Raw genomic sequence first — 27,578 nt, 5'->3', positions numbered from 1 at the left:
TCTGAAAAACGCGACTCTTGAACGCCAGCCGAACAAGTCTTTAAGTGGAAATCTAATAAGTAAATTGATTCTTAAAATGTAGAGAGCTTTGCAAAGAAATATATTGGGGCTTTTAGATAATATATTTCAAGGATGTAATTGCTGTGCTACAGTACGTGCAGAATTTTAGAAAACAGTGCGTCAACAAAGTACACTGTTTAGGTTACTTTAGAAGACAATGTACCAAAACAATATATGCTGTCTGGGTCGTTAGAATTAGCTGAAAGTAACTGATAAGCTTTGAATAACATATCTAGTGCTTCTTCTTTCGCTTTTTGATGTAATCTGTTTTCTCTTAGGGAAAGTGGAAGTTTTAGAATGGACAAAGCGCTGAGCTTTTTTACAGCGCAACGTCTTATGAAAACCCGGTACTGCTTGTAACAAATTGAGTCTCTGGTTGCTCCCAATATTGAAATAAAGACCTTACTCAGGTGAGAACTCTCTCTTGTGGCTTCCTTGATAGTTATATTTCCATGACACCGGTTTTAATGTCTGTAGATTGTATCTTATTTTTATTTTTTGTTTTGTTTCATGTTCATATTATGTGTTTTCACCCAGTTGACTCCAGTTAATAACAGTTTACCCAGTTAATAGCCACTTTTTATGCGCGAAAAACGGGTGATCTTTCTATCTCGTGATCAGCTTAGTATCTTTCTGTAAGTTTTTTTCTTCTTAATTAAACGTTTAAAATACATGAATTTCATAAAGACAACACACGTTTCGAACAGAAAAAAATCATATTCTGTTCTCTTCCTGGTATGTATAACAGATCAGCAGGTCTTATTTTCCCAATTGCTTTTTTCCACTGTATTTATCATAATGGCTAGCCAATGTCCTCTCTTAGCTAGGTAATGTTACTTGTGGATGTGCTTCTGCATTGCGTAGAAGCACATGTATCCATAGAAAGTGTATTATACTACTATTTGAGCTACAGTACATAAAAATAATTATATCGTTATTAATTTCTTTAGGTACGTGATTCCATATTATATTCCCTATTAATCAAATTCTAAAAGTATGCTTTTGTTTACTCCGATAACGAGCACATTCACAGAAAATGTGAATATCTTATGACTTTTCACAAAGTATATAAAGTTAAGATGGTCAGAAGGAGCATGTAAAAACGTTTCCGAAACCTGGTAAAATCTTACTACATGTAAGACTTTGATGCTTAAAATGTTTAGGAAGAAAGTGGAATACTGGTGTGTATTTTTTCTTTAAACTACCAATACCAGCCATATACAGTTTACACTATATGTTTATGTTCCTAAATTAATATAGTTTATGGTGGTGTATCGTGGTTGTAGAGGTTTGATGGGTTTACTGAGACAATTATTAATTGTAGCAGTAATCACGAGGTTGTTCGTTGTGGCTTTTAGAAAATCAATCGTCAGAACAACTAACAACGCACACACACGGGTTCAATACACGAGATACATTTATTCATATAAATTGTGCACCAAACATATACTAGTCTGCCTGGATACGAGCGGCAGACCTTACTGTGAGGGTTATCAATATACAAGGTATATAATCTCGAAGAGATGCCAACACAAAGAGATACACAACAGAGAATATATGTCAATATATATCGTTCGGTTACCAAATCGCTAATCAGTGTTATTACCCACTGTTACTCTAAACTCGGAAGTAAATACATTACTCATGAATTAAATTGATAACAACTTGTGTTGAGGTACAATTGAATTCTCGAGACACAATGTAGAACATGGGGTTTACTTATCCACTGTGTATGGATTTGGAATCTCCCGGCACGAACACCAAGTCACTCTTTTGCCTGGGAAGAAGCTGGTTCGTTCCTGGTCCAGCGCTGCTTCTGAATAAGCTATTCAGGTTGTCGATGAGGGTCCAACTGTAGGCTGCCGTTGATCAAGCGGATCATTCATGTTGGTAGAATTCTGAGTACGTATGGGATCCTCGGCCTCGCGCTTAGAACAAAGTCCAAGTCCCTTTGCAGACAACAGCAGTTGTCACGTGATTGTCTCTGAGGATGCGCGAAAATGGCCAAGGAGAGCCCCGATCTGAGCTTGCGCTCCCTTTTTGACCAAGACATAGATGTGTGCTGATTGGTTGAGAGTTTGGCGGGCATTAGAGACCCACGTGGTATTACCACGCCCTGCCAGTCCCTGATTGGTTGGTCAAGGTGAGATATGAGTCACTTACTCTTGACACTTAGGAATGCAGTCCAGATGTCCATTCGGCACTCCCTAGACAGATAGGCACCAATGGATGACCATTGATCATGATAGCCAGGCTAAGCTAAGTGCATCCCCATCTGGGAGCTGTCCATTATCAAAAGAAAACATCTTAAATCAACCTGCATGAATACTTTCTCTGTGGCTGCACCACAAAGATGGAGGGTGAGATGGGGCCTCATTTAGGACAGAATACCACGGCCTAATTCTGTCTTATTAACAAGCATTGCCGCTACAACGGCATCTCTCCTGTCAAACTTCCTCCTGACATGTTTGACAGGATCTGGGCCGTGGTGAACAGTGGGAAAGATGCCCTGTGGAGAGTGAGGAACATGGGGCTGTTCAAAGGCATCGAGGTCCCAGTCAAGGCAGCAGGTAGCCTGGCCCTGTTCATCACCCGAGAGAACTATTACCTCAGAGATCTGTGGAGAGAAGGGAGGGAGGAAGCAGAAAATCTGTGGGAAATTGAGAGCATAGGTCAATATCTCAAGAAACTGTGAAAAACATTATCATGTTTAAGTAAAGAATGTGATTTGCACCAGAAAAAAATAAATTGTTGCTATATAACTGGTACCGTGTCAAAATGTAATGAGATGGGATTATATATACTGTTTTAAGTATGTATATTAATGTAAAGCTTTCTAATTTGTGATGTCCTGTATTTTTTTGTGAAAAGAAAATAAAGTTCTTAAAAAATCGATTCACCCAGGGCGAGGCTCGGCCATTGCACTCCGGCTGTGCTGACCCCTGCGAATTCCCCAAATGTGGGAATCTCGACTGCATAATTTCTGGTAGTGGGGGACTGCGTTCGCGCTCTCTCCTGATGTGCTTGGTCAAATATCAGATACGGGAGAGTTAGGACACCATGAGCTGCGATAGGATCCCAGTTCGAAAGGAGTCGATGCCACTGCTGGTTCCCGGTTTCTTTTAGTTAGAGGTCCGGAGAAGCATTTCAAGCTGGTTACACTACTCCTTCCGGACATTCATTCCCTTTTCAAAGTCAGTCGTTTTGCTGTTGTCTGCATTATTTAGGCTGATTATCGAGGTTAGCCTTTATTTGGTCATGGGGGCCTCGGTACTGTATGCTAATTCTCAAGACAGTTTCACCCGTTTTCTGATTGCTAGGTTCTGTACCAGTGCAGACATGTCAAACAGTGAATAGCTGTACCTCTATTGTATCCGTGCTCAATGAATGAAATCAGTATTAAATGAATATATGTATAGTTATACGAAAAACAAGTGGTTTATTGACTCATCTTCATTTGCAGATTTAGAGGCAGCTTCGATATTCGGGGGAGGCATAAAACATGGTGCTGATCTTTGGAAAGCAGGAGGCAAAACTGACACGTTCTCATACAAGGAGCTGAAACCAGGCCACCTGGGTGAAGATCAGGTATCGTAACCGCTAGACCATATGGGAGCATACAGCCATGTTGTGCGTGCGTCATGTAAGCAAACTGTAATTGCTGCCTTCATGACCTGCTTGATGGAGAAAACACACAAGAGAGTTGGCACTCAGAGTGTCGAAGGGTTGATGTATACTAGGGCTCAGTTGAAATGCAGCGTCAGGACTTTTCCGACTAGTGTCACACAAAGAGAGTACATCCTTTCCTACTGGCTGTGTATGTCTCGGTAACTCGCTGTGATCGTATAGTGCTCAGAATTTGTGTTGTGGCCGCAACAACCCCGGTTCGAATCCACATACTGGCAGAATAGGAGGAGTACTGCCTGACTGGATCGTTGATGAACGACAGAGGCCACTCCGACCTCTTCTTGGTTTTCTTCAATGACTTACTAAGGATCTTCTTCACATTCGCCCATGCAGGGGAAGCCAGTTACACCAAAGCAAACGCAGGAAAGTGCATTTCAAGCAGAGACCAGGAAGGACTTGTTTACACCGAGAGTGGTCGGAGAATGGAACAATGCGCCCAGCCCTGTTGCTGGAGCCGATTCTTGATGAGATCTTGGGCTCACTAAGAGGCCCCCGCTGGATGCTAATCTTTCTGTTGTTCTTGCAGGTCCTGCGCTGCTTTTGAGCCGACAGAGCTCGTCCTGGTCTGTCGGCACAGCCCAATTGCAAATGATCGGCTCCACGTACAGAAGGAACGTGCGTTTGGTACAAGAGTGCACGAAGGCACCGGAAATACATTGGGAACAAATGACCGGTCGTTCAAGACCTCTGTGAAGTACAGGAGCGTGCAAAACGAGTCTGCTTCCACCCGGTCTCGAACCAGGGACCTTTCGCGTGTTAGGCGAACGTGATAGCCGCTACACTATGGAAACCTGCAGGGACCGCTGCTGGTGTCTTGCTTGCATTTCGGGCTGAGAAAGGGACGCGTCACTTTAGGCAGGGTGCGCTGGAGAGAGGAACAAAGGGCGCGATGAAACAAAATACCAAAACCCGGGATCAAACCAGGGACCTTTAGATCTTCAGTCTAACGCTCTCCCAACTGAGCTATTTTGGCGGTGCGCAGAGCCCACAGCCACCTGCTCCAGCCTTCCTGTGTTGCGGCATGAGCGCACCAAGAGTAGCGGGAGAGTGTTGCAGGAACGTCACTCTGAAGGAAAGCCACCCAGGTGCGCCCTCTGAGCTCTGTCCAGCGCATCTTCCTCGCATGGACTCCTGCCTGCGACGGGCAGGAAACAATTAGCAAGAACAGAACGACACCCCATGGGTGTCTCATGACCACACCTTAGGTTGTGACACGTGCAGGTGTGAGGGGTTGCCGGGCTACTTTGGAGCAGAGCTTGGGCGGAGGGGGGGCGGGAAAGCAGACAAAGAGGTGACACCTCAAGGTCTGCACGATCACAGCTCTCCGCCGCCCCAGGCTTCCGCTCGATAAGCTACTGGACACACCCGCCCCTCCTCACACAGACCGTGGAAAAGCCCCCGAGTGTGAGGGCTCTCTCTTCCTCCCAGGAGCTCTTGGACACGACGCACAGACAGGGCGCGGGGAGCCGCCGCCTGCAAACACGGCTCCAGGCAGGAATCCACTCCGCAGGAACCGCAGAGCAGAGGAGATGGGGGCAGCTTAGCTCCTGTGCAGAGACCTGAGCTGTTGTTGCTGCGGACGCTGTCTTTTCTGCACTCGGGGTAGGAGTGAATGTTGAGTTGCCCTTAGAAATGAAGCAGAGCACTTCAACGGCACGGTTGTGTGTGTGTGTGTGCGCCCTGGTGATTCTGGGAGACAGATCGAACCTGGGCTGTGGTTTAAATGCTATTGGTTTGTGAACAGAATACCCTTATCCCAGTGCATTGTGCCACATTAAATAAACGCACGAGAAAAAGAGATTCAGAACGCAAAGCTGTGTCAGTGTTCTGTGTAAAAAATCGGTTTGAACATCACAGGAGCTGTTTTTAATAAGCTGCTGAGTAAAGAATATTGTAGCATTTACAGGTTCTTTTCAGAACAAAGGACGAGTGGAGACGCGATTAACAAACAAGCGCTTTGTTATTAATACTCACACTTTGTTATGAACACTACCATTAAAACTACCAGTTGTACTCTCACTAATGTTAAAATGAATACACTAGTAGTAGTATTAGTTGCTGCCCGTGACGTCACATACACTCTCTGTGACGAATGCGAGACACCTAGACACATACAGTGACGTGCCGGCTGTTGCCGTGGTTACCATACTTATGATTTATAAACACTGGAAAAATGTATTTAAACTGTTACTTACATACATTTATCAACTTGGAATATAATTTTCTAGCTCTAGGATAGAGTTACCTAAATAATAATATGAATAATCATTGTTTAATTTCGGATTGAACATTATTAACACTAAACGCACTATGGTAATTGATCGATACAGTCTTTATTGACTGTTTTCTAGATATTTAAACAGGGTCAAGAAAAGAATCAGTACTCACCAATCAGTGAAGTTAATCGATTATTCTATGGTCCTTCAGCTGAATAATACTTCAGCATACTTCAGCAGTATGTCCAAAATTCAGCAGCCAGAATCCTGACCAGATCTAGTGCAAGTGTTCACATTACTCCTATCCTGGAGTCCTTGCACTGGCTTCCGGTCAAATTCCGCGTAGACTTTACATGGCTTGGCACCTCAATACCTGTCTGAACTTTTATCGCCCTACTCCCCACCTCGCAACCTCCGCTCTTCAAATTCTGCCCTCCTTACTGTCCCCCAAGCCCGTCTACATTGTATGGGCGACAGGGCCTTCTCCTGCTATGCCCCCAAGCTCTGGAACTCCTTGCCCAAGGATATTAGAGAGTCACCTTCTCTAAACTCCTTCAAATCCAGACTCAAAACCCTCCTTTTCAGAAAAGCCTTTACTTAACTGCTTCCATTCTTCACCCCTCTGCTCTTCTTAATACCATCTTCCACGGTCTCCTCTATTGTTATTGTTGTATTGTTGTAATTATAATTGTGTCCTGTCTTGTGAAATTTTCTTATTTATTGTTGTAGTCTTCTTATTTATTGTTATTGTCATCCTGTAAAGCGCTTTGAGAAGCCACCTTTAAAGGCGCTATATAAAATAAAGTTTATTATTATTATTATTATTATAATAAATTGGTTGTCGATACATAAGTGATCAATAATTCTCCTCCGTTCCCTCCGCGCATCTCCCGCGGTCTCGCTCTCTGATCCCAGCACTCTGGCTGGTGTCTGTGACGTCACAGCGCTCTTTCTGACAAAGCAGAGCTGGAGGAGACTCCTGTCCGGAGCCCGGGGGGCTTTTCTTACAGATATAAAATCTCCCCCCCCAAAAAAACCACACCGGACTGTGAAGAGAAGCGAATCATCACAGTTGGAGAAGGAGAGCGACAAACCTAGGAATAAAATTCATTAAACAGAAAAAAAAGTTTACATCGCAGATTATTGCGTTACAAAGCGTACCCATGTGGAGCAGTAGAGGACAAGCACGAGTCCCTGAAATAAGCGCTTTTAAGAGTTTTACACAAATCTTCAGAGTAAAGAAGCCAGGAGGATCAGACTCCTGATCCTGGAGGTTAAAATGTGTATCCTGGTTTTATTTCCACCCAGCTCTCAGTTCCATTAGTGGTCTGATGATTTAAATTAACTGTATAACTGTTACCAGACTTAATCTAAATTGTAAATTTATAAGACTGGCTACTAATAATAAATATACTGATCAAAGTGTCAATACTGGTGTTTATAAAATAAATACTGTAGCATTTGCAGGTTCTTTTCAGAACAAAGGACGAGTGAAGACGCGATTAACAAACAAGCATTAACACAAAACCAAACACAGGATATACACACACATGAGGAGACTGAGGGAACAAGTACACATAGTTAGGGTGGTAATTACCTAACAACACACTATACTTTTACAAGACTACACAGGGCACTAGAACTACTAGGACATTATTTACACAGGTAGGGTCAGCCGCTGGTCATCGTGCTGACCCTCAGACTCTCCCCGGCTACCACTCCCAGCATGCCCAGCGGTACTACGAGCGCCTAGGGGCACTTTCTCCTCACCACCAGGTGAGGGCATTACACTGCCCCCACCTGAAGCGTCTGGCGTCTGGCGTCTGGCGTCTGGCGTCTCGCCGACGTCGAACACCCCCCTCAGGCTGTACTCGTACTGGTCTAACTGCTGTGGAACCCTGCGCCGCAGTGACGGCTGGCGACCCACGGACGCCCCACTATCGTCCGGCTCCAGCCCCGGCTGCTCCTGTAGAGCCTCCCCACACGGCTCCTCCTCCCGGGCCCGGTAGGGGGCCAGGCGGTCTCGGTGCAGGACCACCACTCTCCCCCGTGTTCGCAACCGGACACGGTAGCAGACTTCACCCACCACCCCGAGTACCTCAGCGGGACCCTCCCACGACGGCGCCAGCTTAGGGCTGAGGCCTTTGCAGCGGCGCGGGTTGTACACCCAAACCGAGTCCCCGGGCTGGAAGGCAGGCCCCCTGCAGCGCAGGTCGTAGTGCCGCTTCTGCCGGACCCCCGCCTGTTTCAGGTGGGTCCGTGCAAAGCTGTGCACCTGCTGCATCCGCTGCCGCAGGTCCCACTCGTAGTCCGGTCCAGCCGCCGGTGCCGACCCGTCTCCGGGCGGCGGGCCGAAGACCAGGTCCACCAGGGTTCGCATTTCCCGGCCCAGCATGAGCGAGGCCGGGGTGCACCCGGTGGATTCCTGGACCGCGGTCCTGTACGCCCAGAGCGCAAGGGGGAGGTGGCAGTCCCAGTCCCGTTGGTGCCGGGACACCAGGGTGGCCAGCTGGGTGGCGAGCGTCCGATTAAACCGCTCCACCAACCCGTCGCTCTGGGGATGCAGCGGTGTGGTCCGCGTCTTAGTGATCCCCAGGCGCTGGCACACTCTGGCGAAGACCTCGAAGTTACGCCCCTGGTCACTGTGTAACTCCTCCGGCACCCCCAGCCTGGCAAATATCCCCTCCAGCAGTGCATCGGCCACCGTGGGGGCACTCTGGTCCGGGAGGGCGTAGGCCTCCGGCCACTTCGTAAAATAATCCATGGCCACCAAGACGTAGCGGTTCCCAGCCTCGGTGCGCGGAAACGGGCCCAAAACGTCCACCCCCACCCGCTCCATAGGAGCCCCCACCTGGTGTTGTTGGAGGGGGGCCCGAGAGTGCTCGGGGGGACCCTTCTGCGCCACGCACACCGCACACGTTTGGCAGTACCTCTGCACGTCCCAGTGGCAAAGACCCCAATAAAAATGGCCTCGGAGACGCTGCAGGGTTTTCTTACCGCCGAAGTGCCCCATGCCCGGCTGGCCGTGCACCGCCCCGCGGAGCGACCGAGGCACCACCAGCTGCCACCGTACCTCACCACTGGAGGGTACCCACCACCCCCGGTGCAGCACCCCATCCTTTACCTCCAAGGCCTCCCACAGGGCGCAGAGGGCCTTGACGGACTTTGGGTGCGGGGCGAGCTCCTCTCGCGTAGGCCGCACTCCAGCTGCCCTCCAGCGGAGCACTGGCCCCACGTCAGGATCAACTGCCTAACGCTGCGCCAGGTCTGGCAGGCCCACCCCCAGCGGCCCCTCCCGGGCCGTGGCCGCGGTGCCCACCCCCGCCACGGTGCGGACAGCCACCTCACGCTGCTCCCGCCGGGCGCAGTGATGGCAGTCCGCGGCCTCGCAGGGGCGCCGCGAGAGAGCGTCGGCATTGAGATGGCGAGACCCCGCACGGTGCACGACAGTGAAGTCGTACTCCTGCAGGATCTCTATCCATCGCGCCATCTGCCCCTCCGGCTCCTTTTAGTGGAGCAGCCAGGTGAGGGACGCATGGTCGGTCCTCAGCCGGAACCGGGTCCCGAACAGGTACGGCCTGAAGTGGTGGACCACCGCCATCACCGCCAGCAGCTCGCGACGGGTCACGCAGTAGTTCCGTTCAGCCCTAGTCAAAGCCCGACTATAGTAGGCCACTACGCGCTCCCCATCCGGCCCCTCCTGCGCCAACACCGCGCCCACCCCCGAGTCACTCGCGTCGGTATCGAGAACATACGGCAACCGCGGGTCGGGGTAGGCCAGCACGGGGGCCCCCACCAGAGCTTCACGCAACCGGCCGAAGGCAGTCTCACAGCCCGAGTCCCAGTCGAAACGGCGGCCCTTGTCGGTGAGGGGTTGAGCCTCAGGCCAGCACGGCGGATGCAGTCCAGCACCGCCTGGAGGTTCGTCAAGGCCTGGTCGAAGCCCCGGGCATGAACCAGCAGATCGTCCAGATACAGCACACACTGGTTCCGCGGGACAGATGCCAGCACCCTCTCCATCAGCCTCTCGAACGTCGCCGGGGCATTGCACAGGCCAAAAGGAATGACAGTAAACTGCCAGAGGCCCTGGCCGATAGAAAAGGCTGTCTTCGGGCGAGCATCGGGAGCAAGCGGTACCTGCCAGTAGCCGCAGCGGAGGTCCAGGGAGCTGAACCAGGTCGACCCGGTGATGTAGTCTAGGGCGTCATCTATCCTCGGCAGGGGGTAGGAATCTTTCCGGGTGACCTCGTTCAGCTTGCGGTAGTTGACGCAGAACCTCCACGAGCCGTCTTTTTTTTTTACCAGTACAGCTGGCGCCGACCACGGGCTCGCGGAGGGCTCAATCACCCCCGCTGCGGCCATCTCCCAGATCTTTTCCTCGGCGGCGGTCCGCTTGGCGTGAACCATGCGTCCCGGTGGGATGCGGATGGGCCGAGCGTCGCCGGTGTTGATCTCGTGTTGGACCAGGGCAGTGCGGGTGCAGTCCTCATCTATCGCCGCAAAGAGATCCTCGTTCTGGGCGAGTAGCGCCTGGAGCCGCTGCCGCTGGTCCTGATCGAGGCCCTCGCAGCTCTGCTGGTAGATCCTCAACGGCGCGCCTCGCTTCCATGCAACGCTCGGCTCCCGCCGCCGCCGCCTTGTCTGGCCCCCCGGCTGACTCGGGAGCAGGATCCAGCACGCTCGCTCCCCGGCTCACAGGCCTGGTCTGCCCCGGCGACTGCCGCCGCCGCCGCCGCCACTGCCTCTTTTTCTCCCAGCTCCGGCAAGCCCGCGTCCCTCGGCCTTCGCCGGGCCTGCCCTCCACCAGGTGAAGTCGCTCCCCCTGCCACACCAACTCCTGCCGGCTCAAGTCCAAACTGGCCCCCACTCGCTGCAGTACGTCCAGCCCCAGAATGCAGTCCTCCTGGATGGGTGCAAGGTAGCAGGGGTGGCACACCGTCGCTGCACCTAGACGGAAGGCAAGCACCCGTTTCCCCCGGACTGCGGCGAGCTGTCCCGTCACGGTCCTTAGCCGCAGGCCGGAGGCCTCCCATCCTGGGGGGTTGGTGTCCTCGGTGTCGGGGAGGACGCCCGGCCGGAGTAAGGTTACCGATGAACCGGCGTCGAGTAGGGCCAGGCAGGGTTGGTCCTCGATTCGGCAGTGGAGGTACAGGCCCCGGCTACAGCCGACTCGCCCCACGGTGGCGTGAGGGGCGCCGGTCTTAACAGCGCTCTCCGGAGCGGGGGGTGAGGTGTTCGAGTGGCAGCCTTCCACACGCTGAGTCGCCCCGTTCCCGTTTCCCGACGCCGATCGAGGAGTGCGAGGTTCGGGTGCCCGGCAGAACCGGGCTCAGAGTTCCCTCTTCCTGCAGCGGTCGCAAAGCAGCGTGTGGGGCTGTTCCGCAGGGGTCGCTGCAAGGTCTGGCTCCTCTTCCCCCTCGCTGGACTCCTCCGTCGCCGCCTCGGTCAGCCAGCAGTGTCTGCTGGCGCTTCCAGCCACCCTGAACACGGCCTCAGCCAAGGCCTGCTCCAGCGATGCACTTGGTGCCGCAGCTCCTCGGGTGAGAGGGCCTTGAGAAAGGCCTGGAGAGCCATCTCCCCCTGCGCCTCCCGGGGAAAAGTTGGGTATCCTCGGCGGGCGAGGAACGCGACATCAGCGGCAACCGGGCCCAGTCGCTCTCCTGGTCGGCGCCGCCGCAGGGCCAGCCTCTCCCGCATCAAGTCCGGCGCCTCCTCCACACCGAAACGCAGCTGGAGAGCCGCCGCCAGCGCCGTGTATTCGCCTCTGTCCTCCTCCGGGACGTCCAGGAGCACCTGGCAGGCCACTCCTTCCATCTCTGCCCGGCACCAGCCATTCGTCCAGGCCGCGAGCTGGAACTGCGCCTTGTAGGTTTCCCAAGGCGCTTCCCCGTCGTAGCGACCGGGTTGCACCTGCACTGATGGGTGTGGGAATCGCTGGTCAGCTCCAGCAGGGAGGGTATCTTCTCTTTGGGGCATCCACTGGGCGGGAGTAGCGGGCAGTCGCCCCAATTCTACCGGCAGGACCACTACTGGATAGCCCTGGTAAGGGCTGTGGCCACCTGTCACACCCAGGAGTTGCTCAGGCTCCCTATGTGCGCTGCCGATGGGTTCTGTCTCTTTTAGAGTCAGACAGCACTTGACAGAATCAGCTAATGTCTGCCAAGATTTGTCCATCCTGCCCGCTTCTGACACCAATGTAGCATTTAGAGGTTCTTCTCAGAACAAAGGCCCAGTGGAGACGCGATTAACAAACCAAGCAATAGCTTTATTCTTTTACAACCACAAAACCAAACACAGGATATACATGCACATGAGGAGACTGACAGAACACGTACACATCTTTAGGGTGGTAATTACTTAACAACACGCTATACACTTATAAGACTACACAGGGCACTAGAACTACTAGGACATTATTTACACAGGTAGGGTCAGCCGCTGGAAAGCAGGGATAATAAGGAAATGGGTGGCACCCAAGCACATGTTAAAGAAAAAAAACTTGGCTTCTTAAAAGTGATTATGATAGCCACAGGACAGAAGAGACAGTGCACTGTGGTCCAATAATGACTGTGTTGAAACAGCCAGAGTGTGCTGCATGCCATGGAGATGGAAAAGGTAGCTCATCCCAGTCAATCGCAAGGTTGTGTAGGACTGCACATGACCTGATGATGATGGTGCTGCCTCTTGATGGACTGGTATACAAACCAAATGACAGCCAAGCAAAGCGTTAGTTGTTTTACAATTCCGAAAGATTGTTCAAAGTGGCTTCTTGCATTTTTATGACTCCTGTTATAGTGCTTCTCTTGTAATGTTGTAGGATTGTGCACAGGTGTCAGAAGATATAGTCATAAAGAATAACCACAGGCAAAACAACATGCCAGCTTGCTCTTCCCTACTTTGAAAGGAAGATATTGGAACTGATTAAAGAACTTAATTTGAAATGTAAGCTCCTACTAACACAGGAGAGAGAGTTCTGAAAAGTAAGCACAAGGCACACCATGGATAAATAAATGTATTAATTTAAAAAAAGAAATACTGAGAAGGTCAGAGGAACAATAATTGTTGTATTTATTTGCTCAGGTAGTTTTATAAGTTTAACTTTCAGTAAAGTTCTGTTAAAAATAAAACTGGTCATTAGTTGGCGTCTTTTATAACGATTTAGCAATAGTGACATGTCGGCTTGTTCGACTGGAGTGTTAAACAAAAATAATACAGTAGCGTCCTGTCTCAAGTGTACAGCTGCAGTTCTCGTTTGTTTCGTGACTAATTGCAATTGCATTAGTCTGTGTAAAAAAAGACTTCTGCAGCTCCAGTGGTGCAATCGAACTCATGCTGAGATTGAGTTCAAGCCTCACCTGGAGCAGTGTGGCCTATATCTTCAACTATTTAAACTAACTGACCAGTTTAGGTCCTGTTAAGTATTTGCTGGAGATCAGGTCTAAATTAACATCAAAGGAACAAGTAAAGGTTTGTTCCTTGTCAGACCTGAAGAAGGCTCCAAAGCTCAAACGTTGTTTGCTTCTCTTTTCTGCATGGAATAAAATTTTACTTGTTCCTATGCAGTCCACACATGCTGACACAGCTCCCTACTTAAATTACCATCAGCAATGGACCTCCAGCAGACCTATACACAAATATATGAGAGAGGTCTACTGAAATGAGAGGAGCATGATGGAGTACCGAAGACTTGAAAAAGCACTCACTTTTCTGTGTTTTTGTTGTTACCAAGATTTGTTTTTAATGTTCTTTTTCTCTTTGTTTTGAAGTTGTTCTGTTTTTTTTTCTTTTTTGTAGTTGTTAGACTACTACAGGGATTTACCTAGTCTATTAAGACTTCTTTTATCAAAACATATTTTATTAATAAAAGTGTGATTTCTTAATAATCAACTTTAATGTTATCTTTATTAGTAGCTGTATTACAGGTAATGCATGCACAGCCTTTATTATGCTATAGTGAATTTTCAGGTATCCCATGGAGGGAAGAGAACTGAAATTAAGGAAATACTTATTTAAAGGGGTATAAGTCTTAAAAGTGTTCTGTCACATCTGGGTGTTAATTGAATAGATTTGTTGTATTATTTCATATGATTTGACTCTACACTTGTGTTTCTCAGGAGACAGCAGTAATATTGGGGATTTGCAGGTACAGATAATAAATTATACTATACAAGTGTAGAGGTTTGATGGGTTTACTGAGACAATTATTAATTGTAGCAGTAATCACGAGGTTGTTCATTGTGGCTTTTAGAAAATCAATCGTCAGAACAACTAACAATGCACACACACGGGTTCAATACACGAGATACATTTATTAACATAAATTGTGCACCAAACATATACTAGTCTGCCTGGATACGAGCGGCAGACCTTACTGTGAGGGTTATCAATATACAAGGTATATAATCTCGAAGAGATGCAAACACAAAGATACACAACAGAGAATATATGTCAATATATATCGTTCGGTTACCAAATCGCTAATCAGTGTTATTACCCACTGTTACTCTAAACTCGGAAGTAAATACATTACTCATGAATTAAATTGATAACAACTTTTTTTGAGGTACAACTGAATTCTCGAGACGGAATGTAGAACATGGGGTTTACTTATCCACTGTGTATGGATTTGGAATCTCCCGGCACGAACACCAAACCAGCTGACAAGCTCTGTTGCAGCCTCTGTTCCAGCAGTTGTCCAATGGGCGTTGTCCCGGCGTCCTCTGGCTACCAGTCTGAATCCATCAAGAAGACAGGAATTTTAATATCGCACTGCCGTCTTGTGTACAAAATATTTGTTCAGCTCTAACGTCTGTGTGCGTTGACAAGGCATCTCAAAAGGACGTATTAAATAAGAAAATGATCCTTTCTGTTACCATTCCTGTGGTTGGAGCGTTGTTTCACCCTTTTACGTTCTACAATATTTACAGACAAGGTTTTATCACTGGAGTTGTACAGAACAAGTGTGCATCAGTCCATGAAAATCATCAGTACTGCTGTTTTTCTATGCATAGTTTAATCAAGAGCACTTAAAAGATGCAAAAGATGGATTGTGGTCTGTGAGTACCTGCACATCTTCGAAAGGTCTCTATGTCGGGGGTGTAGCTTAGTGGTAGAGTGCTTGTCTTACATGTATGAGGTCCCAGGTTCAATCCCTAGCATCTTCAAGTGCTTTATGTTACTGTGCTCACATCGCAGTCTTCTGTCGAGTGAGAACTCTTTGCTCATGTTCATAGAGAGCCAGGTTTACACAATTAAACTCGAAGTGCTACAGTGTTCTCTGCAGTTTTAGATGTACCTCCAAAGCATTTAGTTCTGTTAACTACCAAAGAATGTGAACTAATTTAAAGTCACATTCAGGAAATCCAGAGAACGTCTTCACACTTGTCGTGGCTGTTGCAGAAAAACCTCACCCGGGATTTCCTGAGAGATCATTCACCGAGCGAGTCCTCCCTCTGGATTCCGCACTGAGCTGAAAGCTGCGCGAATTCCTCACTGCGTGTCCTGTACTGTGTAGCACAGTGACAAGAACGCCTTGAGTTTTTTTCCGTATGTGAAGGAAAATGCAAAAGAGCATGAAAAGTGTTGATGGTATAAAATATCCATGGTACAACTCGAGAAAGAACTGACGGACAAAACAATGACATTTGATGATTACAAGAGAAACACAACCATCCGAACATGGGCTTGGATCCTGAACGCTTGTGTTAAAAGACAAAGCAAAGGATATAACCTGTAAATGTCTTCATGTCTTACAGTTTATGAAATAACACAATTTCTTCCTTTCTTAATAATTTCTTACTATTGATAGATGCTTTTTTGAATTTTAACAGAATCACAATTACAGACATTTGGGGTTAAACTGTTATTCACATATTCTAACGAAGAGAAACGTTAGTGTCTTCCGGTATGTGAGCCCATTTCTCAAATAAGAAAAGAATAAGTTATATAAATTGAATTATTCTATTTTGTAGGCTTGCATAGTCTTATTCATATTTCAGTTAAACCTTTTCTTCTGTAGTAATTTCACTTGATATTATATTAGTCCTGATTTACAATTTTTGGACATGGTTCATCTTAAATAATTTGTAATTAGTTTCAGTTTTGGAAAATCGCGCCCAGAAGCTACTAAAACTGGTAATGTTTGCATAATGTGTAATGCAATAGTAGCATTTTGGGTGGGAAAACAAAAGGTATTTCTTGGTATGAATCCCAACACTTCATAAGCGGTGTTCGAGGATTTCTCGCTTCAGATAAAGCTGTCAATACATCACAGATTTTTACTCAATCAATATCAGCAGTGTTATCGCTACCGAACACTAAATATAGATCCTGGCAATACTTCGTGAGATCTTCGTAAGAAAATCCAAAAAAGTACAAAAGCAATAAATGCTTTTTTTGGATCAAGAAGAGGATAATTATGAGACTCAAAATATCCCTGTCTTTTCTTTTTTCGAGGACAAATGGATTATTGAGGTGTAAAGATGGGTTCAAAACCAAAATCATCTGCTATTGCTGCTGTTTCTTTGATAGTTTCTTCAAATCCTTCAATTGATCATTGATATAGAGGAATAATATTATACAAATTGTGGTTTTCTGTGAATTGCCAATTTTATTGTAATTACATCTTCGTTTACAGATGTCTTGCATGTATCACAAGGTATAATAGTCGCCGTGTGTCCTCAGCTAAAATGTTTTAAAAAGTACAACAAAAGTACAATATGCTTAACAACATTTATGGTTATATCTATATTAAAATGAAGGTAAATATACCAAGATATTAAAAAACAATTGTACAGTCCTAATCTCATAATGCTTGTGAAGTTTTCCAATAAATCCGAACTGTAATTTTGAAATATTATTGCTGAGAATGCGAAGAGAATACAAAGATCAAAATCAATGAGTGAAAATACAAAAGTAGTTCATTAAACTGAGTTTCTTCCCTGAAATGATTTGATTTGCTTGCAAAGTACTAAGCAGCTTTGAACGGATCACGGGAATCAAATATACAGATGGGTTCAGAGTGTGCTTTCCAACTTTTGTGTAACATTTTCCTTTGATAGGGCAGAGTTGTCTTCACAATCTGGGTTACATAAAAAGGAGTGACGTCAGTACAAAACAGCTTTCCTTCTTGGGGAACAACGGTTGTGTTCCATATTTCTAACTATTTTGGTTTCAAGATCTCAATTTAGTGTGAAACATAAAACCACCCTTTTGGTTAACAACCGAGCCACAAAGACTCATGTACATCTTAACACTCCTCGGTCTCAGTGAAAGTAATACACTCCGTAAAATTTCCAGAGATTCATTTATTTTTAAAGGAAAATCACCAACAGCGGCCGATATCTACTGGAGTTTTTCATTCTATACTGCGATTTCTGAAGGGTACCCTGTGAAAATATGAGTTTTGACAAGAAGGGATGGACATATAAGGCTTGGGGAATTAAACTTCAAGGTGAAGACTGCGGGTTCAGCAGCAGCAGAACCTGATCAGTATCAGTTGACTCCGATATACTTTGAAAATTAACTTCGGGATTTAGAGTCAGACATGCTACCGTTGCACCATGGGGTACTTAATTAAAAAAAATAGAAAAACAGTCAGTGTTCCTGGATCTGTTATCAAGAACAACACCTGCACAAGAGCTGCGCAGGAAGAATAAAATATGGTCTGAGATGAAGAGACTCTCTTCGGAAGAGCGGCGCTCTTCACAGGAGAATTTTTTGTGAAGCTGATTTGTCTCCTTTGGGGAATTCAAAACAGCTGAGAGCTGTGACCTTGTGGCACAAAGGTAGCATGTCTGACTCCACATCAGAAGGCTGTGTGTTCAAATTATGTCGAGGTCTGCTTTTAGTTTTTCAGGTTCTGCTCGTCCTGAACACGGAATTCACACCATGTAGTTGAGTTCTATCTGTACACCACATAGATAATCTAAACAAAATAGAGCCCTACTGGACATACAGTTAGGATCTCCCACAGCGAATACCCTTGAACACAAGAGAGAAGGCACAGTTCACATCTGCGAAACATCACATCCGTCTTTAGAGACAGCTACATCAAAGAATGGAATCCCGGAAGTTTCAAATAATTTCTTTTAATACAGGTTCAAGCAAACCTGAAAGTTAGGGAGTTTCTGGATACTTTTGTTTTATTAAAAAGTGTCTGAAGCCTGAAAATGTAATTTGAAAAAAAAAACGCTATTGGACATTAGCAGGTACTTTTTGTAACGATTTGCTATTTCATGCTGGAAAACAAAGGAAACAGACCCAATGTTTGCTTTCAGGTGCGGTTCATTACATAATAGACATCTATAACTGAGGAGCTTGAATAAAATTTACATGAGCCAGGTGGAAGTCGAACCTACAATCTTATGATCCAACATCAGATGCGTTATTTATTAAACTGCTGGTATTTCACATAACCTGAATTCCCCAATAGTGTGCTCAGCGTTGCTACTAGTAATATACCGCCCCGTCTAAAATTTCAAAGTGAGAAACGTGTGTTTTCTGATTTTTTATGAGTTTTAAAATATAATCTCTTTAAATCAGACAAAGGCTTTATGTTCCGCACTGAAATTCCAATTGATTGAGAATTCAAAGAAAGACTGTTTTCTTCCACAACACCGTATAATTATCACATCCACCAGACTCTCCAACTTCTCCAGACCTTGCTGGGTGAGCATTCGCTCCGATAAATTAGGTCACGTATCATGTTAAATCACTTCTTCTCAACACAACATTTCCTGGTACACGTTTTCTCTATGAAAAAAAGACATTTTTCCCTTGCATGATTTCTCGTTTTTTATCAAAGCGTACAGAAAGAAAAAAGAAGAAGAAATAGTGTTGCAAAAGAACTCTGTCGCCCTTGGGAAATGTCAAACGCATTGGACATGAAAAATGCCCAATAAAAGCCATTTCTCTTCGTTTCTTAGTGTCGGGGCTGCTACTGTATGTAAAAGAGGCAATTTGCTCTGAGAGCAGGTTCAACACTTTCTGAACGCAGATGTCTCAGAGCAGTGTGTCCAAGTAGCTGTAAAAGGTGACAGTCATCCTGTCACTGTAGCTTAGTTGGTTAAAGCGCTTCTCAATTAAACAAAAGAACCTATGCTCAAATCCCAGCTGTGTATTTCTTCCTATCTTGTAGTACAGAACGTACCATTTTGGGCAATCACAAAGGGCTTGACTTCGTTAAATGCATGTGTTCATTTCCTTTCTGGAAAACTTGTTTTTGATTAAATTCACACAGCTTGCGAAACATGAAATTCAGTTTTTGGTTATCAGTGCAGAAGAAATATTACCGGCTGGCAAAAAGAACGGTAAGATATTTTTTTTTTGATTCGAGAAAATACTCCACCAGTCAGTCTCTGTGGCACAATCGGTTAGCGTGTTCGGCTGTTATCCAAAAGGTTGGTGGTTCAAGTCCACCCAGGGTCGGGTTTCTTTTGCGATGTAAACATTGTTTTCGCATAGGTCGATTGGATTTCTCAGCTAAATCACAGCCATTTTAATATTTGTAGGAAATGCGATTGTTCAACACGTGTCAAAAATGTCCAATAATGCCCAACATCGCAACTCCCCAGAAAACCATATTCACCCAAGAAAAATGATCGTCGAATCGTCATTTATACTCCCGTCACATCCTCTGCTGAAATATTTTAAAAATACAATGCAGATTTGTTTGAGAACTTGACAAGCATTGTTTTGTTAGCACTGTGCAGTTGGATTTTGATATTTTGACATATTTACCTTAATTTTAAACTGTAAATACTGTACAATCTATTGTAATTGTGTTGTAATATTAAAATATGTTAGCTGAGGATGCAAAGGGGTGAAAGGGAAAGGTCAGAGGGTACAGTAACAACAAGGTTAGGATTGGTGGAGGTGGTAGGGGTGTTGATGGTTTTTCTCTGTAGAGGATGATTGAGTTTTTTATCGTTCTCTGAAGTGAGAAACTGGAAGAGTTGGGAGTTGAGAGATCTGATGAGGTTAGTTATAAAAGGAAGTTGATGTGGAGCTGTTAGCTGTAAGAATTCCTTAATGTCTTTGATGTTGTCATCAAAGATAAACTGCAGTAAGCAAAGATAAAAAGAAAATTATCTTTGCATACTGCCCTGTCTTTCTAACAACTGAAGAAGGCATGGAATAACGTTTTACTTGTTCCTTTGCAGCCTACGCATGCCGACGCAGCTACAGTATAGTTCTGCAAGTCCATCTAAAATAACTTTGTTAATATATGCAGGTGATAAATTAACGTGTCTGAGTATCTTTTCCAGCTTTACTGAATTACATCAACTTGCCCACCGAGGATAAGCGTACCATCGTTGCCCGAGTAACGTGACGCCTGTGAATGACGTGTAAAGAGCGCATTCTATACCTAGTGGAGACGGACAACGTTTCCAGCGCTGGGTTTCAGGGGCTTTCCCAACCTCTCCTCGACCTTTAAACGCCTTACATAGTAAATTTACATTATCCTGTAATATGAATTTCCCTAACAGAAAAAAAAATGTAACAGAAGAAACTCTCATAAGGTTAAATTCCCCCCCCCCCCACGATTACAACCTCCGATTAAACTGCTGCCTGGCCGGTGTACGCGTCGCCAGTCCGCTCCGGCTCCGCAGGAGACGGGTTGTCAAACCCGAGACGGGAATCCGGGTCCGAGCTGCCCCACGGGTGAGTGAACCGCCGTCCTCTTCGGGCTTAGTCCGGACGGAAGCTCAGTAGTACCTAGTGCCCTGTTCACTAACTGCTGTAGGGTACGAGAGGTCGGCGGTGACTAAACACTCCGCCTGCAGGGAGAGGGACGGGACGGAGACGGTTATTCTCTTCTGGCAGTTTATTTTAACTGTCACATTTCCACCGTCTCTCCCTCTCTTTCATTTTCGTCCTGCTCTCTCCCGTTTCCTCGTCACATGGCCGCCGCATGGCCAGTCAGAGAACAAGGAAACTCGTGTATCATCATCGTAAACCTGTTCAGAGACGGAAGTAGAGAGCTCTCTTTAACTTAAAAATATTTTAAACTGCATAACCGAATAAAACAATGACAACGGCCCAGGGCATAAACGCGCACCAGTTTCTGACGCGTAGGCGGACTTCAGAGGCACCTGACTCCTTTTGTCGTTGAACCGACTTCTGTCTTCATTACTTCGGAGTTTCACTCCTACTTCGTATCAGAAATAAATAACTTTCCACACGACTTTACAGGAAGCTGGAAACAACAGGTTCGAGAAGTGATATTTACATGTCTCTATATAATACTTTCCGTACAAATAAAAGGTATAGATGTCTGGGGGAGGCTCAGTGGTTGTTATTCCTGCCCTGGGATCAGTTCAGAACCTGGGGTGCTGTCTGTGTGGGGTTCTGAACTGTGTTTGTGGGGGTTTCCTCCTGGTGCTCCAGTTTCCTCCCAGTCCAGAGACAGGCTGGGGGGTTAATTGACTTCTTGGTGTGTGTGTATATGTGTGTGTCCTGTGATGGACTGGTGCTCCGTCCAGGGTGTGTGTGTGTCCTGTGATGGAATGGTGCCCTGTCCAGGGTGTGTGTGTGTGTATGTGTGTGTCCTGTGATGGACTGGTGCCCTGTCCAGGGTGTGTGTGTGTATGTGTGTGTCCTGTGATGGACTGGTGTCCTGTCCAGGGTGTGTGAGTGTGTGTGTCCTGTGATGGACTGGTGCCCTGTCTAGGGTGTGTGTGTATGTCCTGTGATGGACTGGTGCCCCGTCCAGGGTGTGTGTGTGTCCTGTGATGGACTGGTGCCCTGTCCAGGGTGTGTGTATGTGTGTGTCCTGTGATGGACTGGTGTCCTGTCCAGGGTGTGTGAGTGTGTGTGTCCTGTGATGGACTGGTGCCCTGTCTAGGGTGTGTGTGTGCGTGTCCTGTGATGGACTGCTGTCCTGTCCAGGGTGAACCCTGCCTTGTGCCTGTTGCTTGCTGGGATAGACTCCAGCTCCCCCCTGTGACCCTGGACTGGATACAGCTGTTAGAAAATGGATGTCACTGTCCCCGGTCTCTTTGTGTGTGTCAGTGTCCCCGGTCTCTCTATGTGTGTCACTGTCCCCAGTCTCTGTGTGTGTGTGTCACTGTCCCTGGTCTCTCTGTCTGTGTCAGTGTCCTCGGTCTCTCTCTCCAGATGCGCTCCAGAGGTGGCAAGGCTGTAGACTGGAGGATGATGGGAGTGTGGCTCTGTTTGATCACTACAGCTTCAATGGACAAGACTTCCTGTCCTTTGAGGTGGACAACATGACCTGGAGAGCAAGTTCCCTGGAGGCAGAGGGCACTCAAAGGGACTGGAACCAGAACAAGATTAAAAACCAGTATACCAGATTCTTCCTGGAGACTGACTGTATGGAAACACTGAAGAGATTCCTGCAGTACAGAAAGAAACACAAAAACCACACAAAGGTGAGACAGAGAGATATCAGATACAATATGAGACAAATGCACCTAGAAGCTCTACACAAGAAGTTCCCCCATGTGCAGAGGAGTGGGTGGCACAGTGCAGTTTCTGGGGTGCTGTCTGTGTGGAGTTTGCATGTTCACCTCATGTTTGTGTGGGTTTCCTCCCACTTGCTGGTGGGTAAATTGGCTTATGGGAAATTGGCTCGTGTGTGAGTGTGTGTCTGTGTCTGTGTGAATGTGAAGCTTGTGTGATCCTGTGTGAATAGGACGTGTCTGCAGTGCTCCAGTTCTACTGTGATCTCCTTTCTTAGCCTGAGGAACAGACAAAGAGAAAATGTGTTTGATTTGTATAATTGTCTAATACTGACATGTTTTGGTTGTAAAGGTTTGCAGAAAGGAGCCACACAATATTTTGTCTGTGCAGCGATGTCGCCTCACCTTGCACAGTGTCCACACTAATTCTCAGTGTGTTTACATTGCTTCCGGTCTCCCTCTCAGTCTCTCCTCAGGTGTTTGTCTCTTCCGAGCATCTGGGAGACACACAGAGCTGTTCCCTGTCCTGTCTGGTCACTGGGGCTTCAGTCCTAGAGTCATAGAGGTCAGTTTGTCCAGGCCTGGAGAGACCGAGGGAGAGGACGTGTGGTCCAGTGGGCTCAGACCCAATGGAGACAGCTGAGGAAGAGTGTAGAGATCTGAGAGAGTAAGATCGAGGAATACAGCTGTACTGTCACTCATCACAGCTCCAACCACAGCGTCACGCTGAGCTGGGGTAAGTGTCTGGAGCAGATCAGTGTGTGTTATACTATATCACACACGGGGGTGAGAGTGGAGCAGATCAGTGTGTATTATACTGTATCACACACTGGGGTGAGTCTGGAGCAGATCAGTGTGTATTATACTGTATCACATACAGGGGTGATACAGGAGCAGATCAGTGTGTATTATACTATATCACACACGGGTGAGTCTGGAGCAGATCAGTGTGTATTATACTGTATCACACACTGGGGTGAGTCTGGAGCAGATCAGTGTGTATTATACTGTATCACACACAGGTGAGTCTGGAGCAGATCAGTGTGTATTATACTGTATCACACACTAGGGTGATAACAGAGTCACATTATTTTTGTTATGCAGCAGGTAACGTCTGAAACTTTTCTTGTCTCTATAACAGATTATGCCGCATGTCTGAACTCTAACCACCTGGATTCCAGACTGCATATCAGGGTGATTCTGGCACTTCTCTGTGTGATGGCAGCAGGGGCTGTAGTCATCTTGCACCAGAAGAAGCTGTGCTGTGTGCCATTTTTACCACTGTCTTCACAAAGTCTTTTCACAGACCCCAGCTTGCTCTCCATGAGACACACAGACAGGGAGAGAAGCTGGGGGTCAGAGTGCAGGGTCAGCCATTGTACAGCACCCCTGGAGCAGTTGGGGTTAAGGGCCTTGCTCAGGGGCCCAAAGGAGTAGGATTCCTCTGCCGGCCACAGATTTTTAAAAAAGATTTTAAGATTTTTAAAGTACGCAGGCTGGATAGCCAGTAGCCATATCACCTTGCAACTCGCAACTGGTCAGTACTTGGATGGGAGACCTCCTGGGAAAGCTGAGGTACTGCTGGGAGAGGTGTTAGTGTGGCCAGCAGGGGGCGCTCACCCTGCAGTCTGTGTGGGTCCTAATGCCCCAGTATACGGCAGTGGCAATTTCCCTAAGGAAACAAATACTCCACATTAGTCTGAATGCCACATTCTTCATTGGTCCCATAACATCACAGAAATATAAAAACAAAACTACTCACTCTTTAATCTCGTCTAATCCAAGACACACCAAATATCACAGTCTTCTTTTAACACGCGTGCTGTGATTCCTCTATGTAGCAGAAATAACAACCGAGGAGCCAAGAGATCATTTCAGCATTTCGCGTCTGAACGGAAAACACAAACGACCAACTTGGAATGACTTGCTTTTGACGCTTTTCAAAGCGTTCTTTGTGCACGACAACTGCGCCACCAAGCAAACTACATAAATATGAGAAAACACGCAAGAGAGTTGTCACTCAGAGTGTCGAAGGGTCGATGTATACTGGGGCTCAGTTGAAATACAATGTCAGGACTTTTCCGAATTATGTCACACAAAGAGAGCACAGCCTTTTCCGTCCTGCCACATGTAACTTGGTAACTCGCCGTGATCGTATAGTGGTCAGTACTTTGTGTTGTGGCCGCAACAATCCGGGTCACGGCAGAATAGGGGCGTCTGCTTTTACTACTTGCACGAATTAAGGCAAAAAAAAGCCAATCGATGTGAACGAACGGCGCTTTACAGAGGAGTACTGCCTGACTGGATCGTTGATGAACGACAGAGGCCACTCCGACCTCTTCTCGGTTTTCTTCAATGACTTACTAAGGATCTTCTTCACATTCGCCCATGCAGGGGAAGCCAGTTACATCAAAGCAAACGCAGGAAAGTGCAATTCAAGCAGAGACCAGGAGGGACTTGTTTACACCGAGAGTGGTCGGAGAATGGAACAATGCGCCCAGCCCTGTTGCTGGAGCCAATTCTTGATGAGATCTTGGGCTCACTAAGAGGCCCCCGCTGGATGCTAATCTTTTTGTTGTTCTTGCAGGTCCTGCGCTGCTTTTGAGCCGACAGAGCTCGTCCTGGTCTGTCGGCACAGCCCAATTGCAAATGATCGGCTCCGCGTACAGAAGGAACGTGCGTTTGGTACAAGAGTGCACGAAGGCACCGGAAATACATTGAGAACAAATGACCAGTCGCTCAAGACCTCTGTGAAGTACAGGAGCGTGCAAAACAAGGCTGTTTCCACCCGGTCTCGAACCGGGGACCTTTCGCGTGTTAGGCGAACGTGATAGCCGCTACACTACGGAAACCTGCAGGGACCACTGCTGGTGTCTCGCTTGCGTTTCGGGCTGAGAAAGGGACGCGTCACTTTAGGCAGGGGGCGCTGGAGAGAGGAACAAAGGGCGCGATGAAACAAAATGCCGAAACCCGGGATCGAACCAGGGACCTTTAGAGCTTCAGTCTAACGCTCTCCCAGCTGAGCTATTTCGGCGGTGCAGAGAGCACACAGCCACCTGCTCCAGCCTTCCTCGGTTGCGGCATGAGCGCACCAAGAGTAGCGGGAGAGTGTTGCAGGAACGTCACTCAGAAGGAAAGCCACCCAGCTGCGCCCTCTGAGCTCTGTCCAGCGCATCTTCCTCGCATGGATTCCTGCCTGCGACGGGCAGGAAACAATTAGCAAGAACAGAACGACACCCCATGGGTGTCTCATGACCACACCTTAGGTTGTGACACGTGCAGGTGTGAGGGGTTGCCGGGCTACTTTGGAGCAGAGCTTGGGCGGAGGGGGGGCGGGAAAGCAGACAAAGAGGTGACACCTCAAGGTCTGCACGATCACAGCTCTCCGCCGCCCCAGGCTTCCGCTCGATAAGCTACTGGACACACCCGCCCCTCCTCACACAGACCGTGGAAAAGCCCCCGAGTGGGAGGGCTCTCTCTTCCTCCCAGGAGCTCTTGGACACGACGCACAGACAGGGCGCGGGGAGCTGCCGCCTGCAAACACGGCTCCAGGCAGGACTCCACTCCGCAGGAACCGCAGAGCAGAGGAGATGGGGGCAGCTTAGCTCCTGTGCAGAGACCTGAGCTGTTGTTGCTGTGGATGCTGTCTTTTCTGCACTCGGGGTAGGAGTGAATGTTGAATTGCCCTTAGAAATGAAGCAGAACACTTCAACGGCACGGGTGTGTGTGTGCGTGCGCCCTGGTGATTCTGGGAGACAGATCGAACCTCGGCTAAAAGAGAGGGGGCTTAGCCCTCTTCCATTTGCTAGTTCAAAGTTGTACAACCCATTTGTATCTGCTAGGCGGCGCAGTCGTCGTCCACAAAGAAGGCTTTGAAAAGCGTCAAAGGCAAGTCATTCCGAGTTGGTCGTTTGTGTTTTCCGTTCAGACGCGAAATGCTGAAATGATCTCTCGTCTCCTCGGTTGTCATTTCTGCTCTGTAAAGGAATCACAGCACGCATCGCCTTCCAGCACGCTGGGTCGGAACACGATGCCGTGGGTCGGAGTGTGCGATGTCTTCCTCGTTAGTATAGTGGCAAGTATCCCCACCTGTCACGTGGGAGACTGGGGTTCGATTCCCTGACGAGGAGTAGCTTTTCTTTCACCTCCTTAGAGAAAGGACTGCCTTTTACTTCTCTGTTTTCTTTCACAGCGTCGTGCACCTTTTCATTGCTCTCGCTTTCAGAGCCTACGCACGGCACACGACTCGACATCAGGAAGCACATTGAATTGAAAGCAGGGAGCGCTGAGACATGCACTGTGCAGATCCCGCCACACTAAGAGGTGAGTGTGTCTGTTCGATGCACAAAGAACGCTTTGATAAGCGTCAAAGGCAAGTCATTCCGAGTTGGTCGTTTGTGTTTTCCGTTCAGACGCGAAATGCTGAAATGATCTCTCGGCTCCTCGGTTGTCATTTCTGCTCCGTAAACACAGCACACGTCGCCTTCCAGCACGGTGGGTCGGGACAAGATACCGGGGGTCGGAGAGAGCGATGTCTTCCTCATTAGTATAGGTCGCGTGGCGACAAAAGAAGTCTGCTTCCGCCCAGTTTCGAACCGGGGACCTTTCGCGTGTGAGGTGAACGTGATAACCGCTGCACTACGGAAACGGTGAGAAAAGGGACCCCCCGGCAGTAAGTATTCAACCTTATTGCATTACTGCTCCCAACCAGTTGATATCAATTTAATTCCTAAGGGTTATGTACTTGTTTTGAGTATCTCATGTAGAAGTTGTAAACAAGTTCAATTACGAAATGGTCTAAATGAATGATATACTGAACTTATGTCCTCTTGATATGTGTAACTCTTTGTAACTGAATGAATTTATATCTTTTGTATTCTGATAACCCATACGATAAGATCTGTTAGGTTTGCATGCATATTCTATATATTAACAAATGTATCCTCGTGTATTAGTACCTGTGTGTGCGTTGTTTGAGTTATGTCGCATGGTTGGATTCTAAGACCATTAAAATAATCAATTTTGTGATGTACTGCCACAAAAATAATTGTCCCAGTAAATGCCCAAACCCCTACAGAACTGGTGCCTCGTGAGACAACACTACAACAGTGTGTGATATCCTGTCCCAGCCTGTGGAGCAGACAGTGAGCCTGTCTCTTAATAATACTAATAATACAGTGTGTGATTCCCTGCC

General features: G+C 47.3%; 1 long non-coding RNA gene and 4 other non-coding genes across 5 annotated transcripts; 2 read left to right on the top strand and 3 right to left on the bottom strand.

Annotated features, from left to right (window-relative positions):
- Positions 1–2,913: 2,913 nt before the first annotated feature.
- LOC148668899 (U1 spliceosomal RNA) lies at positions 2,914–3,078 on the top strand. Its single transcript, XR_015937990.1, has one exon. It is a non-coding gene; the product is annotated as a U1 spliceosomal RNA (small nuclear RNA).
- Positions 3,079–4,465: 1,387 nt separating this feature from the next.
- On the bottom strand, positions 4,466–4,538 carry trnav-aac (transfer RNA valine (anticodon AAC)). Its single transcript has one exon. It is a non-coding gene; the product is annotated as a tRNA-Val (tRNA).
- Positions 4,539–22,075: 17,537 nt separating this feature from the next.
- LOC148668897 (uncharacterized) lies at positions 22,076–23,831 on the top strand. The gene is made up of 3 exons (XR_015937011.1): positions 22,076–22,354; positions 22,850–23,120; positions 23,526–23,831. It is a non-coding gene; the product is annotated as an uncharacterized LOC148668897 (long non-coding RNA).
- A 1,332-nt stretch (positions 23,832–25,163) lies between these two features.
- On the bottom strand, positions 25,164–25,236 carry trnav-aac (transfer RNA valine (anticodon AAC)). Its single transcript has one exon. It is a non-coding gene; the product is annotated as a tRNA-Val (tRNA).
- Positions 25,237–25,345: 109 nt separating this feature from the next.
- trnaf-gaa (transfer RNA phenylalanine (anticodon GAA)) lies at positions 25,346–25,418 on the bottom strand. The gene has a single exon. It is a non-coding gene; the product is annotated as a tRNA-Phe (tRNA).
- Between the last annotated feature and the right edge of the window lie 2,160 nt (positions 25,419–27,578).

Source organism: Lepisosteus platostomus, chromosome 5 (assembly GCF_059453375.1).
Source record: "Lepisosteus platostomus isolate fLepPlt1 chromosome 5, fLepPlt1.hap1, whole genome shotgun sequence".
In the NCBI taxonomy this organism is placed as follows: domain Eukaryota; kingdom Metazoa; phylum Chordata; class Actinopteri; order Semionotiformes; family Lepisosteidae; genus Lepisosteus; species Lepisosteus platostomus.
This window is presented reverse-complemented; position numbering and strand designations above follow the sequence as displayed.